Consider the following 15,324-nt stretch of genomic DNA (forward strand, 5'->3'; position numbering starts at 1 on the left):
ATACAATGACTCAGTATATTCCTGATGCATCACAAATAATTGCAAAATTATGGCCTGGATCAGGCACACCTTAGTCCCCAGACTTACATAGGTGCTCTTCAGTACTTTGGGGAGGTCTCTGACAGCCGACTTTCCCACTGCAATTAGTCTTTAAATTTCCTGACTGCTGGTATTATACTTCAGGATGGATCTTGAAATTGCCTGTTTGAGTATGTAAGCAACACCATTTTTATTCAGGTTTTATTTCAAAGCATTGTAAGCCATATGATTGTCTGAGTCAAAGTGGTCCATGCTTGTCCATCTGAGTTCACTGATTCCTAGAATGCCAATCTTCATGTATTCCATTTCATATTTTACAACACTCATCTACATTCATATTTTGTATTTTCCATGATCCGGTTATTAATGATTAGTTCCAGCTGTTTCTTCTCATATTTGAATGACTTCCTATCTACGCTCTCTATCTTTCACAATATAACTACCCATGCTCCTCTGTTCATAGGGTTTTTGAAGGTTCATCATTTCAGGAGTGGTTGGTCAATCCTTATTTCTAGTCCAGCTCAACATCAAGAATACAAATATTCTTACCATTGAACCAGATGGCTGCACCATGATGGATTGAGAAGAGATTGAGGTTGTTAACAATTACAGGTTGCTGGGCTCTACATTCTTTGCACCAGCAGTCAGGAAAACAAAAGACAAATTGCATTAGGTAAATCTGATGTCAGGGAACTTTCTAGAGTACTGAGAAGCAACGATGTCAGTCTGGAGACGAAGGCGCACCTGATCCAGGCCATGGTTTTCATAATTACTTGCTATCCCTCAGAGAGCTGTACAGTGACTAAGGATGACAGAAGAATCAATGCCTTTGAGTTGTGGTGCTGGAGAAGAGTCGTGAACATACCATGGACTTGCTCAAATGTTATTTCATTAAATGCTTCTGTATCTGCCAATTCCTTTCGATACAATGACTCAGTATATTCCTTCCATCTTCAGATAAGTTATTTATTAAAAGAATTGATTTAGGCATCTGCAATGGTGACTTCAACCTCTCTTCCAGGCTTAGTAGTGATAGACGTGATTTGCTTTACAATCTCAGAGAGACTGTGCAAGTAAATGAGTCATTGTGAATCCTCATCTGGAAAGGATCCTAGGAGCAGATGATGAAGGAAATGAACCTTCATCACAAGGAGTCTTCCTTGTAGTGATTCTCAGAGTCTTTGTAGACATTCTAACCAGTCCCTTCACCTTGATGTTGTTCTCCTTTGCTCCTCTGATCAAGTCAACACACACTAGAGGAAAATCATGCTACGTCAAGCAGCACATTTAGGGAAGACTTTAAAAAGTCAACTAATGCTGGCTCAGACAACTCTACTGTTTTTCGGTTGACATTTGCTTGGCATATTCCCCCCCCAATCTTTGATTTTGTGTCTGTCTTTCTCTCCCTTTTTGAGATGTCTCTTGTAGGCAATATATTGAAGGACTTTGTTTTTAGATACATTCTGCTTCTCTTTTTCTCTTAATTAGCATATTTAGTCCTTTCACATTAAGTGTGATTATTAACAAGCCAGGTTTTACAATTGTCATTATCCTATGTTTCTTTTCTGGGGGTTTTTTCGTGTGTGTGTGTGTGTGTGTGTGTGTGTGTGTGTGTGTGTGTTTCTGGTTACCATAGTCCATCCAATTTTCTTTGATGTTTCAGTTTGATGGACTTCATTTAAAATGTCTTGTAGTTTTGGTCTTGTTTTCACAAATTTCTTAAGCTCCTTTCCTGAAAAGGAGCTTCGGTAGGTGGAGGATCCTTGGCTAACAATTGTTTTCTTTTAAATTTCTGTATATGCCATCCCTGTGTCTTCTAGCTGACACATGGTTTCTGCTGAGAAACAAACAGCACTTAATCCAATTGTTTCCCCTTTATAGGTGACTCTTTGTTTTTCTCAGGCTGTTTTTTGAATTCTATCCTTATCTTTAATTTGGAGAACTTGACTATGCTATGTCTTGATCTTTTTCTTGTTGGGTCTAGTCTATTTGGTGTTTTCTGTGCTTCTTGAATCTGGATTTTCTCATTCTTCAACATACTAGGGAAGTTTTCTTCCAGTACTTCTTCTACAATTTTCTCAATGGTTTCCCTGCCACTCCCATGTTCTGGAATTCCAATCATATGAAAGTAGTTCCTTTTGATGTATTTCCACATCATTCTAATGTTTTATTCATTTTCTTTATGTCTCTTCTCTGATTTTTCTTCTGGTATGTTTCTTGTGAGGCACTTTTTTCCAGCACACTGACTGTTCCAACTCTTCAGTTACACATTTTTGTACCACCAACATGCTGGACACTTCTGCCATTTATGTCTTAGTGTTCTGGATCTCATTTTCTTGCTTTTTTGTTATTTCCAGTACTGTGTTGGCTGTACCCTCTCTGTCTTGTGATGATCTTTTAAGTTCTTATACTGGTTTATATTATCAGTTCATTTTTCCATCTTTTGCATTTTCTCCCATAGCTGTTCAAGTTGTCTTTCATCAATATATTTCTTTTGGATTGTTGTCTCTGGAGCATTAGCTCTCTTAATGACTTCTATTGTTCTTCCATCATTTGCATCTTCTTCTGTAGCTGTTCAAATAACTACACATCAACATATTTCTTATGGGTCTCTCTATCTGGGGTATTCATTAGGCCTGCTTTTTAGGAGAAGGGTTATTTTGTTTTTTCATAATGACTGAGACAAACTGCTGTTTTCTTGACATTATGTGAGTATTTTTGTAGTAGATAATAGGTTGTTTTAACTACATAATGTCCCAGGGTATGGCAATGTTTTGTGGATGTATATTGGTGAGCCTGTGTTGGGAAACACCATCCAAAGTGGGATGCGCTCCAGAAACTGCCACTTCACCCAGACTCTTCTGCTTGAGTTTAAGAAATTCCACATGATGTAGCTAAACAGCTGTGTTCAAGTCAAAGTACCTGTGGTATTGGTACTCCTGGCACAGGTCAGTAGGCAGCAGTGGGCCAGTCTGGTCTTCACACAGTGAAGCTCTGGTCTAGTCTACCAGCATACTTGTGCCATGGCTCTCTGTGGTTGGTTGCACTGTGTGGTCTCAATCAGTCTTAATACAACAGTTTCTGTATACTCTATTTCTTGTCTTTCTTGCTTTTCTCACTTTGCTAAACTTCAGTTGTGGATCATACCAGCTAACTGCTTTTCAACTTCTACAATCAGGAAATCACACAATTGTGTAAACTGGCATTGAGACAAATTTGTATTCTCTGATGATTCTCACTTTACTTCTTCTGGTCACCTTTCTTGTCCAAACTCCAAGGTGACAATTCAAAAGCTTTCAGTCTCACTATCTTCCTTATCTTTTTAATTTAACATCTACTTAAGGGTACTCTCCTTCATAGGGTCGCTATGAGTTGCCTGCGACTCGACGGCACTTAACAACAACAACTTAAGTGTAGGTGTGTCAGAGACAATAAGGCTGGCACAGGGTACAGTAGGTTTCAGGGCTATTGTATAGGGTTGCTATGAGTTGTAAGTGACTCGACAGCATATAACAACAATAAAAACAACTTGAAGAGAGAATAGAAGATATAATGGATGTACACTCAAGTTCTCTTATCTAAGAATCATCTTCATCTGTACTGTTTCATTTCCTTAGAAATTTTCCTTCTCTTTTCTAAAACCAATAGTTTGACCTACTTTTGATGCAACTTTCCAGGGACTTATCTTATGAGCTTTCCTTTCTCCCCTTTGTATCTTCAATATATCTTCCATTTCCCTACCAATTTTTTAACAAGCCTATGTTACTCTCATCCTGACTATTTCAGACACTCTCTCTGAACTGGGTACCACTCAAACTCTAATTTTTCTGCTTCTTTCACATGCTTCTTGAGAAATTTACTTTCTATCCGTATATCTTCACTGAAACTCTTCTTGCAAAATACACTAATGTCCTCCTAGTTGCCAGAGATAATGGAATCATTTGATTCTAATCTAACTTTGTCATTCTGTGTGCTTTTGGCACTGTTTAAACTATCCTTATTAAATCTCTTTATTTTGCTTCTTGAGATACTAATCTTAACCTCATAGTTTTTTCCCTTCTTAGCCTCTTGTTTTCAAATAAGTACATTTTATTTTATATTATCTATATTTAATTTTAATATTTGTTTGTTCCATTTTTTATTGTGATTAGAATGAAAGTTTACAAAGAAATTGGTTTTAGTTCAATTAATCATGAAGATTTCCTATCTCATCCAACCCATAATGCATGTCCTGTTGCAGATTGTTAATTGCAATACGCATGTCTGATCGTCTTTTCATTTCAGATTGACTGTCTCTTCACCTTTTTCAATACATTGTTCATTATATATCCATTCTGATTCCCTTCAGCCTTTTTTTGTTTTAGTTTTATTCCTTGCATTATTTCTCTAATGGTAGCTTTTCTTAAAGTATTATCCTTGACCCTCTAATCAACTCAAGCTGCACAATAGCCCTAACACTGTAATTATTTTTATGTTTTCACTCCCACTTATAAAATGATTCAATCTCGAGAATCATCCAGCTCTCACTATTCATTTCAATTCTCTTTTTATTTTCTCCAATTGGATGTCCCACAGATAACCTCAAAGGTAAGTGGTTACAAAATAAATTCATCTTACCCTCAAAACTATTTCTACTCTAGTACTATTTCACCCATGGAAACAGCAGGCAAGAAATCCAATGACATGTTGCATCAGGTAAATCTGCTACAAAAGACCTTTTAATTGTTCCAAAGTAAAGATGTAACCTGACCCAAGCCATGATATTTTCAGTAGCCTCAAATGCATGCCTAAGATGCTCAATGAATAAGGAATTCCCAGAAAAAAAATTGTGCCTTTGAATTGTGATGTTGGTGAAGAATATTGGATTGACCATGGGTTGCAAGAATGAATTAACCCATCTTGGAAGAAGTGCAGCTACAATGTCTCTTAAACTTGTGTATACAATAGCAAGGAGTTGGAAACAACGCAAGTGCCCATTAACAAACGAATAGGTAGAGAAGCTGTGGTCTAGTCACACAATGGAATACTATGCTGCATTGAAAAACAAGGAACTCATGCAATATTATTCAAAATGGGTGACCCTGGAGGACATTATGCTGAGTGAAATATTTCAGTCACAAAAGGACAAATATTGCATAGTGCCTCTGCTGTAGAATGGACTGACATCAGGGTTGGGGTAAGAATGAGAAAAACTGGATGAATTATGTATACTGCATTGAAACAGATGAGGGAGAGAACAGTTTAAAAGCAATATATTATAGGGCATTATGATTATAGTAAGAGTCCGGAATGAAGGTTGCAGAGTGGAGTATACTCAGGGTTGGGGTGGCGGGGTGTGGGGGGATTTTATACCAATGAAGGAATTTTTCTTTTACTTTTCAAAGAGACGAGCAAACTGGGGGTGGCGGGGTGGGCAGGGAGAAAAGTGCAGCAATGAATGAATGGAAATCCAAAATCTGTGTAAATAAATGTTCATTGAAATTAATAATAATTAAAAAGTGTGTATAGTCAGACTTCATCTCTCATACTTTGTGCATGTGATCAGGAAGGACAAGTACCTAGAAAAAAAACATCATTCTTGGCAGAGTTAAAAAAAAACAACAACACACACCCCCTAAAATATAAAATAAGACAAAAACCCAAAACCTCATTGCTGTCAAGTCAGAACCAACTCAGAGCTGATTTTCCCTTGAATTTCTGAGAATTTAAATCACACAGAAGACTTCCTGTCTTTCTCCCAAAGGTATGATGGTGGATTCAAACTGCCAGAAGCATGATATTTGAGTTAGCAGTACAACTCTCTATAGATTACACAGGAAGAGCTCCTCAGTGCAAAAAAACGTTTAGTGAAATAGAGGGAAAATTTCCAAGGCTATATATAGATTGGCACAATCGCTGTAAAATGGGCTTAAACATAATAATTATTGTGAGGATGTGGTGGTACCTATGTGGTAGTACTGGGAAGTGCTTTGTTCTGTTATGCTTGAGTTCACTATGAGTGGGAACCAACTTGAAGGCACCTAACAGCAACAAATAAATTCCTTACCTTGGAGAACTACAATATAAAATAACCAATCCATAAATCTAGATTTGGTCTTATTGTTATTATGTACCACAGAGTTGGAACTGACCCATAGCTGATCCTCCAGTGAGTTTTCAGAGACAGGGGAGTTAATCACAAGGGAGGAGACTGACTGCCCATTCTTCAGCAGAGCAGCTGGTGTCCTGGAACTGCATGACTTTGAGTGCAGCTTCTTGCCACTAGGTCACCAGAACTGTTTATTTATTCCTCACTTTCCATATCCAGAGTGTAAATGGTAGGCTTTTTTTGCTTTTAAATCCATTTGTCATTGTTTTTCTTCCCTCTGCTCTTTTTTGCAAAAGCCCTGATTACTGCAGGCTATGTTTCTCAAGCTTTCAGGATAAGAAGCTTTGACTGAGTACAGTCAGTAGGAGAAAAATCAGTGAGACATTGGTAGGAAATTGGTGAATAGAAGGAAAGAATTTGCCAATGTCTCTTGTACTAGCTCTATCACTTCCATATATTCAGCCAGCATTAGGCTAACCTTCTGTTATTTCTGATTTCAGAAGTTGTTGTTGTTGTTGTTGTTGAGTACCATGGAATCAGAACAAACCTAAAGTTGACCTTCCAGTAGGTTTTCAGAAGCAGTAAATTATACAGGAGGAGATTGTCTATTTTTTCTCTGTGGAGCAGCCAGTAGCTTCGAACTGTCTGCCTCTGGGTTGACAGAGCAATTCCTTACCCACTGAGCTATCATCTTGTTGTGTTGCTGCTGTGTACCATTTAGTCAGAACCGACCCATAGCTGGGTTTTCAGATGCAGTTAATCTCATGGGAAGAGATTGCCTATCCTTCTCATATGAAGCAGCTAGTGCATTCAAGCTGACTGCCTTTGGGATTGTAGTGCAGTGTCTTGCCACTAACCCGAGCTCCCAACTTAGCTCTCATAGCTGCCCAAATATTTTCCAAATATTAATCATTTGTACTTTATCCTCTTCTTTTTTCCATATCTATGTTGTTGTTATTGTTAGGTATCATCATGTGCTACCCTAGGAAAAACAGATTTGAACAGTGTCCTATACTGTGCCATCCTCACATTTTCTGACACACAAGCACCCACTGTGGAAGTAACTATATCAATCCACCTAGTTAAGGGTCTCCCTCTCTTTCACTGAAACCTCCACCTTTCTAAACATCATGTCCCTCTCCAAGGAATAGACTTTCCTAGCAACATGCCCAAAGTATATGAGACGAAGCTTTATTATCTTTGCCTCCAAGGAGCACGCTGGCTGCACTTTCTCCAAGATACATTTATTGTTTCTTTTGGCAGTCCATGAAATATTCAGTACTCTTCTCCAACACCACAGCTCAAAGGCATTAATTCTTCTGTTTTCCATATTCATTGTCCAGCTCTCAGCAGCATAGCAAATAATACCATGGCTTGAATCAGACTCACCTTAGTCTTCAAACGGACATCATTGCTCCTCAATACTTTGAATAGACTGCAGAGTTTCCTAGTACAATATGTCTCCTTATTGCTGGTACCAAGGGTGTTGATTGTGGATCCAAGTAAGATGACGTTGTTGACAGTTTCAATCTTTTTCGCATCTATCATGGTGTTGCTTATAGGTCCAGTGGTAAGAATTTTTGTTTTCTTGATGTTGAGATGCAATCCCTATTGAAGACTGTGTTCTTTGATCTTATGCAACAAGTGCTTCAAGTCCTCCTCACTTTCATCAAGCAAGATTCTGTCGTCTGCATAATGCAGGCTATTGATGAGTCTCCCTCCAATCTTGATGCCACATTCTTATTCATAGCGTCTAATTTATTGACTAATTTGCTCAAAATATAGATTGACTAGCTATGAAGAGAGAATAACACCCTGACACACTCCTTTCTTAATTTTAAACCACGTAGGTACTATTCCCTTATGCTGTTTGAACAAGAGCTTCCTGGTCTAGGTATTCGTTTCACATGAACACAATTAAATGTTCTGGGATCCCCATTCTTCTCAATGTTAGCCATAACTTGTTACGTTCCTCATAGTCAATAAAGCATAAATAGATACTTTCCTGGTATTCTTTGCTTTTGGCCAGGATACATCTAACATCAGCAAAGATATCCTCTTATAAACCCTGCTTGAACAAGATTATTATAATCTAGGTAATATTAATATAATCTAGCTAATATTTTTTAATGCTTTAAAAATTTGTTAGGTCATGAGCAGTAATATCTGTGAAGCTAGGGCTTTAAAAAATCTGATGTGTCTCCACTGATACACATTGACTACCAAACTGTCAAATATTGTGAGATTTGTAAAGATTTTGATTATCAGACTTGTGCTGCCTCTTGAACTTTACTTTTCCATAGTTTCCCACTCACTTTCTGCCCAAGCTGAACATTTTGCAGTTACTCAAATATGTCAGACATCTATTCATGTCTTTGGTGACCTCAACCTCCATCTCTACCCTTAATTGCCCACCAGTTCTGTACTCATTTTCTCAGTCTGAGCTCAAGTATTAACTCCTCTAATAGAATATTTCTGAGTGCAAAGGCCATTAAATTTTAGTTCAAACTGATCCCCTATTACACTTTGCTCTTCTCTGTGTTATGTACAGGGACTTTTTTTTTACTTAACTATATTTCTTTTTTGTTTTATTCAACTGTTCTAAGTGAAGCATTGCTGATAAGTATCCACGATGTGAGAGAGGGAAAAAGAACCAAACACATCATTGCTGTCAAATGAATTTCAGTTCATGGTGACTCCATGTGTTATTGTTGTTGTTGTTATGTGCCGTCGTGTCGCTTGCGACTCATAGTGACCCTATGTACAACAGCTCTAAACTCTGCTCTGTCCTGTGCCAATCTCATTGTCTCCGACACACTCATCCCGATTGCCCCAGTCACCGAATCAATCCACCTCCCAGAGGGCCTTCCCCTCCTGTGCCTGCCCTCCACCCTCCCAAGCATGATGTCCCTCTCCAGAGACCGGTCTCTCCTTATAACATGACCAAAGTATGTCAGGTGAAGCCTCAGAATCCTTGCCTCCCAGGAGCAGTCCAGTTTAACCCCCTCAAGGATGAATCTGTTTGTTCTCTTAGCAGTCCTTGGTACCCTCAGCACTCTTCTCCAACACCAAAGCTCAAAAGCGTCAATTCACCTTCTATCCTCCCTGGTCATTGTCCAGCTCTCTGACTTGATTGCAAAGACCATGGCCTGTACCAGACACACCTTAGCCTCCAAAGACACACCATTGCTCTTCGGTACTTTAGAGAGATCCCTAACAGCAGACTTTCCCATCGCAATATGTCTTTTAATTTCCTGGCTGTTGTCTCCATACCTTTTCAACGTCTATGCAGAACAGATTATCTGGGAGGCTGGGCTCTATGAGGAGGAATGTGGGATCAAGATTGGTGGAAGATCTATCAACCATCTGTGATATGCAGATGACACAACCCTGCTTGCTGAAACTGAGGAAGACCTGAAGCGTTTGCTGCAGAGGGTCAAGGACTGCAGCCTCCAATATGGATTGAGGCTCAATGTCAAGAAGACAAAGATTCTCACCACTGGACCAATTGGCAGCATCAGGATGGATGGTGAAGAGATTGAGATTGTTCACAGCTTTAGTCTGCTTGCCTCCATGTGTAATAGACTAAGTAAAACTATTCTGTAACATTTTCTTGACTGTAATATTTATGCAGAAGCAAATTGCTGTGCCTTTCTCTTGCAGTTCCAATGGAGGGGGTTCTAATTGCCAACAATTTGGCTGATAGTCACAGTCTAATTATACCATTCTGAAACCTTTGTAATTTAAAAAATAAAGCAACAATAACAACAACAAAAAATACCAAACCCACTACTGTCAAGTTGAGTCCAAATTATAATGACCCACTATAGGGTTACCAAGACCTTAAATCTTTATGAGAGACAGACTGCCCATTTGTGGAGCAGTTGGTGAATTTGAACTGCTGACTTCTTAGTTAGCACTTTGACATGCACCACACCACCTAGGCTCCCTCTGGTATAAATATGCCTAGTTAATTCTGAGCTATGTGCTGATATTGTTGTTAGGTGACATCAGGTACAACTCATAGCGACTCTATGAAATACAGCTCTGAACCCTGTACTATCCTGTGCCATTTTCATCATCTCTGACATGCCTGAGCCAATTGCTGTAGTCACTAGGTAAATCCATCTGGTTGAGGGTCTTCTTCACTGACTTCTCCACCTTTCCAAGGATGTTGTTCCTTTCCAAGCAATGCCCAATGCATGTTGAAGCTTTGCTATCTTTGCTCCTTGGAGGCAAAGATAACAAAGATGATGTGGTAATAGTGATCCAGTTTTCCAAACATGCAAACTCTTCTTAAATAGGAATGTTCTTGTTATGGTTGTCGTCGAGTCGCCTGTATGTAGCGACTCTATGTACGACAGCTCTGAAGCTAGCCTTGTCAGTCTCACTGACTCCAACACACCATAACCCAGTTACTGTCTATTTATTCAGAAAATATTCTTTATGTTATCAAGATCAGCCTAAGTAATAAAGTAAAGTGCTCTTTAATCTTTCCCATTTTGTTTACATATAGACTCACATTGGTCAGATTTGTTAGACTATAAAACATAGAAATTATATTGGATAATACAAATGAAATTCTGCTCCCACATTAATTTCAATTCTTATTTCTGTTTTCAAAGTATAATAAAAGTTCCAAAACAGTTGTTCTTATGTACTGACAAGTCAGAACTGATGTATAACTGACTCCGTAGGGGGTTTTCAGAGGCAGGAAATCACATGAAAGGACATTGCCCATCATTTTTCCTCGGAGCAGCTGGTGTATTCGAACTATGTGCCTCTGTATTAGCAGCACAATTCCTTGCCACTAAGGAGGGGCAAATTGTCTTTCTTATTTTTCCTTTAAGCAGTATGGCGTGCAATGACATTGTTGTTGTTGTTGTTAAGTGCCGTCGAGTCGCAGGCGACTCATAGCGACCCTATGAAGGAGAGTCCTCGACGCTTGGGTGCCTTTCATCCTCTCTCCAGGTTCATAGGGTTTCTGGAGGCAAGCTATTATGGAAGTGGACGCCACTCCTCCTTCCAAGCTTGTTTTAATCAGGGAGCTCCACCCCACTCTCTGTCCGCATTGGGTAGCCAACCATTAACGCATTTGACACACCAGTGTCATAGTGTTCCGCCTCACAGCAATGCAATGACATTAGACTTTTATTTTTTCTGCTGAGGGCAGTCCGTTCAGGAAAGAAGAAGAAATAGGGTAAAGTTGTTAGTTTTATAAGCAGCATCACAGAATATGAGAGCTGAAAATAACCTTAGAGAAGTTTGAATAACCCTCTCATTTTGTGCTGGTCTGTTTATTAGCATGCAGTTCACATGTGCAATAGTTTTGGCTGCTTGTTTGTGCTGGGAAGAGATCAGGATACAAGCCTGGGATTACTCACAACCTACACAGCAGATTGGAGGGTGACTTGTGCCTGTATTTTCATCCCCATAGATAAGAGTTAGAGATTCTGCAGATTTCTAGCAGTCAAACTCTCCCAGGCCGACTGTAGAACACATCGCAAAGATTACTGCTTTAATTCTGCATTTTGTTATTGACAAAATCTGTTGTTTGACTATTACAAATTTTTTTCTTTGCAATGTACCTTATCTGGAGGCATGCCTGTTTAAAAGAGAAATTGGAGCCTAGAAGTACAAAGACTGCTCAGGAAGACAAGAGCAGCACTGGGACTGAAACGGACTGCTTTCAGTGATTCTAGATTCCAGAACTCTAGAGCTAGAGCCTGTATTTAAACACATCTGATAGAATTCTGAATTGTCTTTTTCTTTGATTTTCACCTTGGCTTTGTTCCTTTGATTCCAGATTTGTGGTAGAATCTTATTGATAACTTCAGGAGAAACTAAGGTCATATAATGAGCCAATATAACATTCTTGTACATCTATGGGACTGAATCGAATTAGAATATGGCACCACATCCCCTTTCCTTCCAGACCTCCATTTTCTTACTCATTAGACAGGGATAAGAAAGGAAGTGAAACCAAGTTCTCTAAAATTGGTTAATTGTTAAGAACTCTGATAAGACATGGTTCAGAAGGAGGTTGAAATTAATGGATAAAAAAGTGAGCTGTAGAACTTACCTGTAGAATTATACTTAATCCAAACTTTGCTGGTTCTCCATGACCCTGGTTAATTAAGACTTGACTGTACTGTGCAATGTTCTTTTCTGACAGAGGCGATTATCATAAAAGGGTATTGTGTTACCCCTCTATATTTAACAGGCAAAAAAAATACTTCTAAGAGGAGCATTTAGTGTGGTGAGAGATAAGTGTTAATGCAGTACTGGCAGGCCAATCTTCCTTCATAATTATCATTACCGATTGAATTTTGAAAAAGGAAATAAATAGCAATATGTATTTAAAATGACATTTATGTGGGAAATCCTTCCTCCAGATGTAAAAGAAAGTCAGTCTTGGAGAACTTTACTTCCAAAAAAATGCTGCACTTGGGCTATCTACAGGTTTTCTTTTTGGAAAAGTGACCAAACAAGGCATACACACTTTTGAAAGCACAGTATGTAGACAGCAAAATGGGAGGTTTCAAGGAGGTATCCCCCTAACCTACCTTTTCTAACAAAAAGTCATGTTGGTTTCCAGATAGCAATTTCCTTCAACTCACAGACCCATTTTCTCACCTCCTTGGTAACTCACTTTTGAAAGGACTGCACTTTTACTTTTTTAAAATTTTTTTAATTATTTTGTATGTGTGTGTGTGTACCATCAAATCAGATCTGACTGGTACAGGGGGATATTGCCCCTACTTCTCCAGCACAGCATCTGGTGAATTTGAACCATGCATCTCTGGGATGGCAGTGCAGCTTCTTGCCATTAGGCCACCAGAGCTCCCTGGGCTTTTCTAATAAGCATCACATTCAGAGTTTGTTTACCAACCTATAGCTAGATGTCAGGATGTTTTCTTAAGCCACTGCATTACTTCTCACATCCCCTGCTTAAAACATAAGGTAGGACGGCAATACATTTTTTAAAGACAATCAAAGTAAGAGATAGTGTTATTCTAAGGAGACACCTATACTTGGACCACTAAGCAGTCCTCAGAACAGAGCAGGTTCAAAATCAGGAAAGGAGTGTGTCAGGGATTCATCCTGTCTCCATAACTTTTCAGTCTATATGCAGAACAGGTCATCTGGGGAGCTGGATTTTATGAGGAGGAATGTGGTGTAAGGATTGGAGGAAGACTCATTAATAACTTATGTTATGCAGATGACACAACCTGGCTTGATGAAACTGAAGAAGACCCAAAGTGTTTGGTGCAGAAGGTCAAGGACTGTAGTCTCCAATATGGATTGAAGCTCAACATCAAGAAGACAAAGATTCTCATCACTGGGCCAATTGGCAGCACCATGATAGATGGTGAAGAGATAGAGGTTGTTAGTAATTACAGCTTGCTCAAATCCACAATCACTAGCAGTTGGGAAATCAAAAGATGAATGGCAATGGGAAGATCTGCTGTCAGGGACTGCTCCAGAGTACTGAAAAACAACAATGTCAGTCTGGGGACTAAGGTATACCTAATCCAGGCCATGGTCTTCTCAATTACTTGTTATGCTTCAGACAGTTGGACATGACTAAGGATGACAGAAGAAGAATCAATGTCTTTGAATTGTGGTGGTGGAAAGAACTTATCACGGACTGCCAAGAAAACGAATAGGTCTGTCTTGGAGAGAGTGAAAGTTTCTCCTTGGAGGCTAGGATTTTGAAGCTCTGTTTCACATACTTTGGGCATGTGGGCAGGAGGGACTGGTCCTTGGTGAAGGACATCATGCTCAGAAAGGTTGAGGGACAGCGCAGAAGAAGACCCCGAATGAGATGGATTGATACAGTGACCGGTGCAATGGGGGTTGGGTTGGTGTGTTGGAATTATTGAGACTGGCTCAGGACAGGGCAGGGTTCACAACTGCTGTACATAGGGTCGCTATGGGTCACAGGCAACTCGGTGCATAACAACAATAACAACAACTCAAGAGGAAAAGTCAAGATGGACTGATGCTTTGAACCATCTTAAAGAGATTTGAAATGAAGGTAGATGGTAATTATATATTGGAAAACTTCTTAATAAGAGACTCAGCTGAGCAGTGGCACCTAGAAACAGAGGCATGTGTTCTAATAGAGGAAAAACTTAAAATTAAGGAAGGCATTTAATAATCCAGCCAATTTATAAAATGATTTTAGCAAAGAAATGATGGTGATGAACAGCCTACTTCTGAATATTTGAGTACGATAAGCATTGACTTGAGGTGCCAGTTGCAGTCCTAATCATTGAATAAGAGGGGGAAAAAAAGAAAAGAAATAGGACAATAGTGAATAAGTAGAACTGTAAAAAAATAGAAAGGAAGAAGGTATTAAAAAGAAGGAAATAGTAAATCCAATTTATTTCATACTATTTCTCTATTGTAGGACTTTTTATACTACTCTGATTTGGATCTTCTTTGTATTAGATCTCATCTCTTCTTTATCCTTTTGTCTTTTTATTTTGTCATAATAATTTTCTAATAATTTCTAAGAAAGAATGCTTAGGAGTTCAATTTTCTCAGTCCTTTCATGTCTGAAAATGTCCTTATCAGGTAACTTGATATATTTTGCTTGGTTAAAAGTTCTAAGTGAAAAATAATTATCCTCAGAACTTGTCAAACCTTGTCCCCTTTCCTTTTAAAACATTAGTATAGATAAATTCTATGTATATCTGAGTTTTCATTTCAAGGCAAAAGTTAAAAAGAAAAAAATTCCCAACTAGAATTTGTTATGATCTGCCCTTGATTCACAATGTTCTGAAATTCCCTAATTGTATCTCTAATACAGATTGTTTAAAAAATTATCCTGAGAAGCTTATGAACCTTTTAATTTACAAGCATTTTATGTGCAGAGATATTATCTTCTGTAATTTCTTTTCTCATGTTTCTGGATAACTGTTCTAACTGTCTTAATTTTTAAAATTTCCACTTCTGTGTTACTATACTGAGAAAACACAAGAGATTTCCATCATTTTTTTATTACTTTTAATGAACGTTTATAAAGACTTTGGATTTCCATTCATTCATTGTTGTAACATTTCTCTCTGCCACCCCTGCCCCCCAGTTCGCTCTTCTCTTTGAAAAGTAAAAGAAAAACCATTTCATTGTTATACAATCCCTCCCCCCCACTCCAAGTCCACTCCACTGTTCAGCCTTCCTTCTGGACT

Source organism: Elephantulus edwardii, unplaced genomic scaffold (assembly GCF_000299155.1).
Source record: "Elephantulus edwardii isolate Elephantulus edwardi_28Jun2011 unplaced genomic scaffold, EleEdw1.0 scaffold00083, whole genome shotgun sequence".
NCBI lineage: Eukaryota > Metazoa > Chordata > Mammalia > Macroscelidea > Macroscelididae > Elephantulus > Elephantulus edwardii.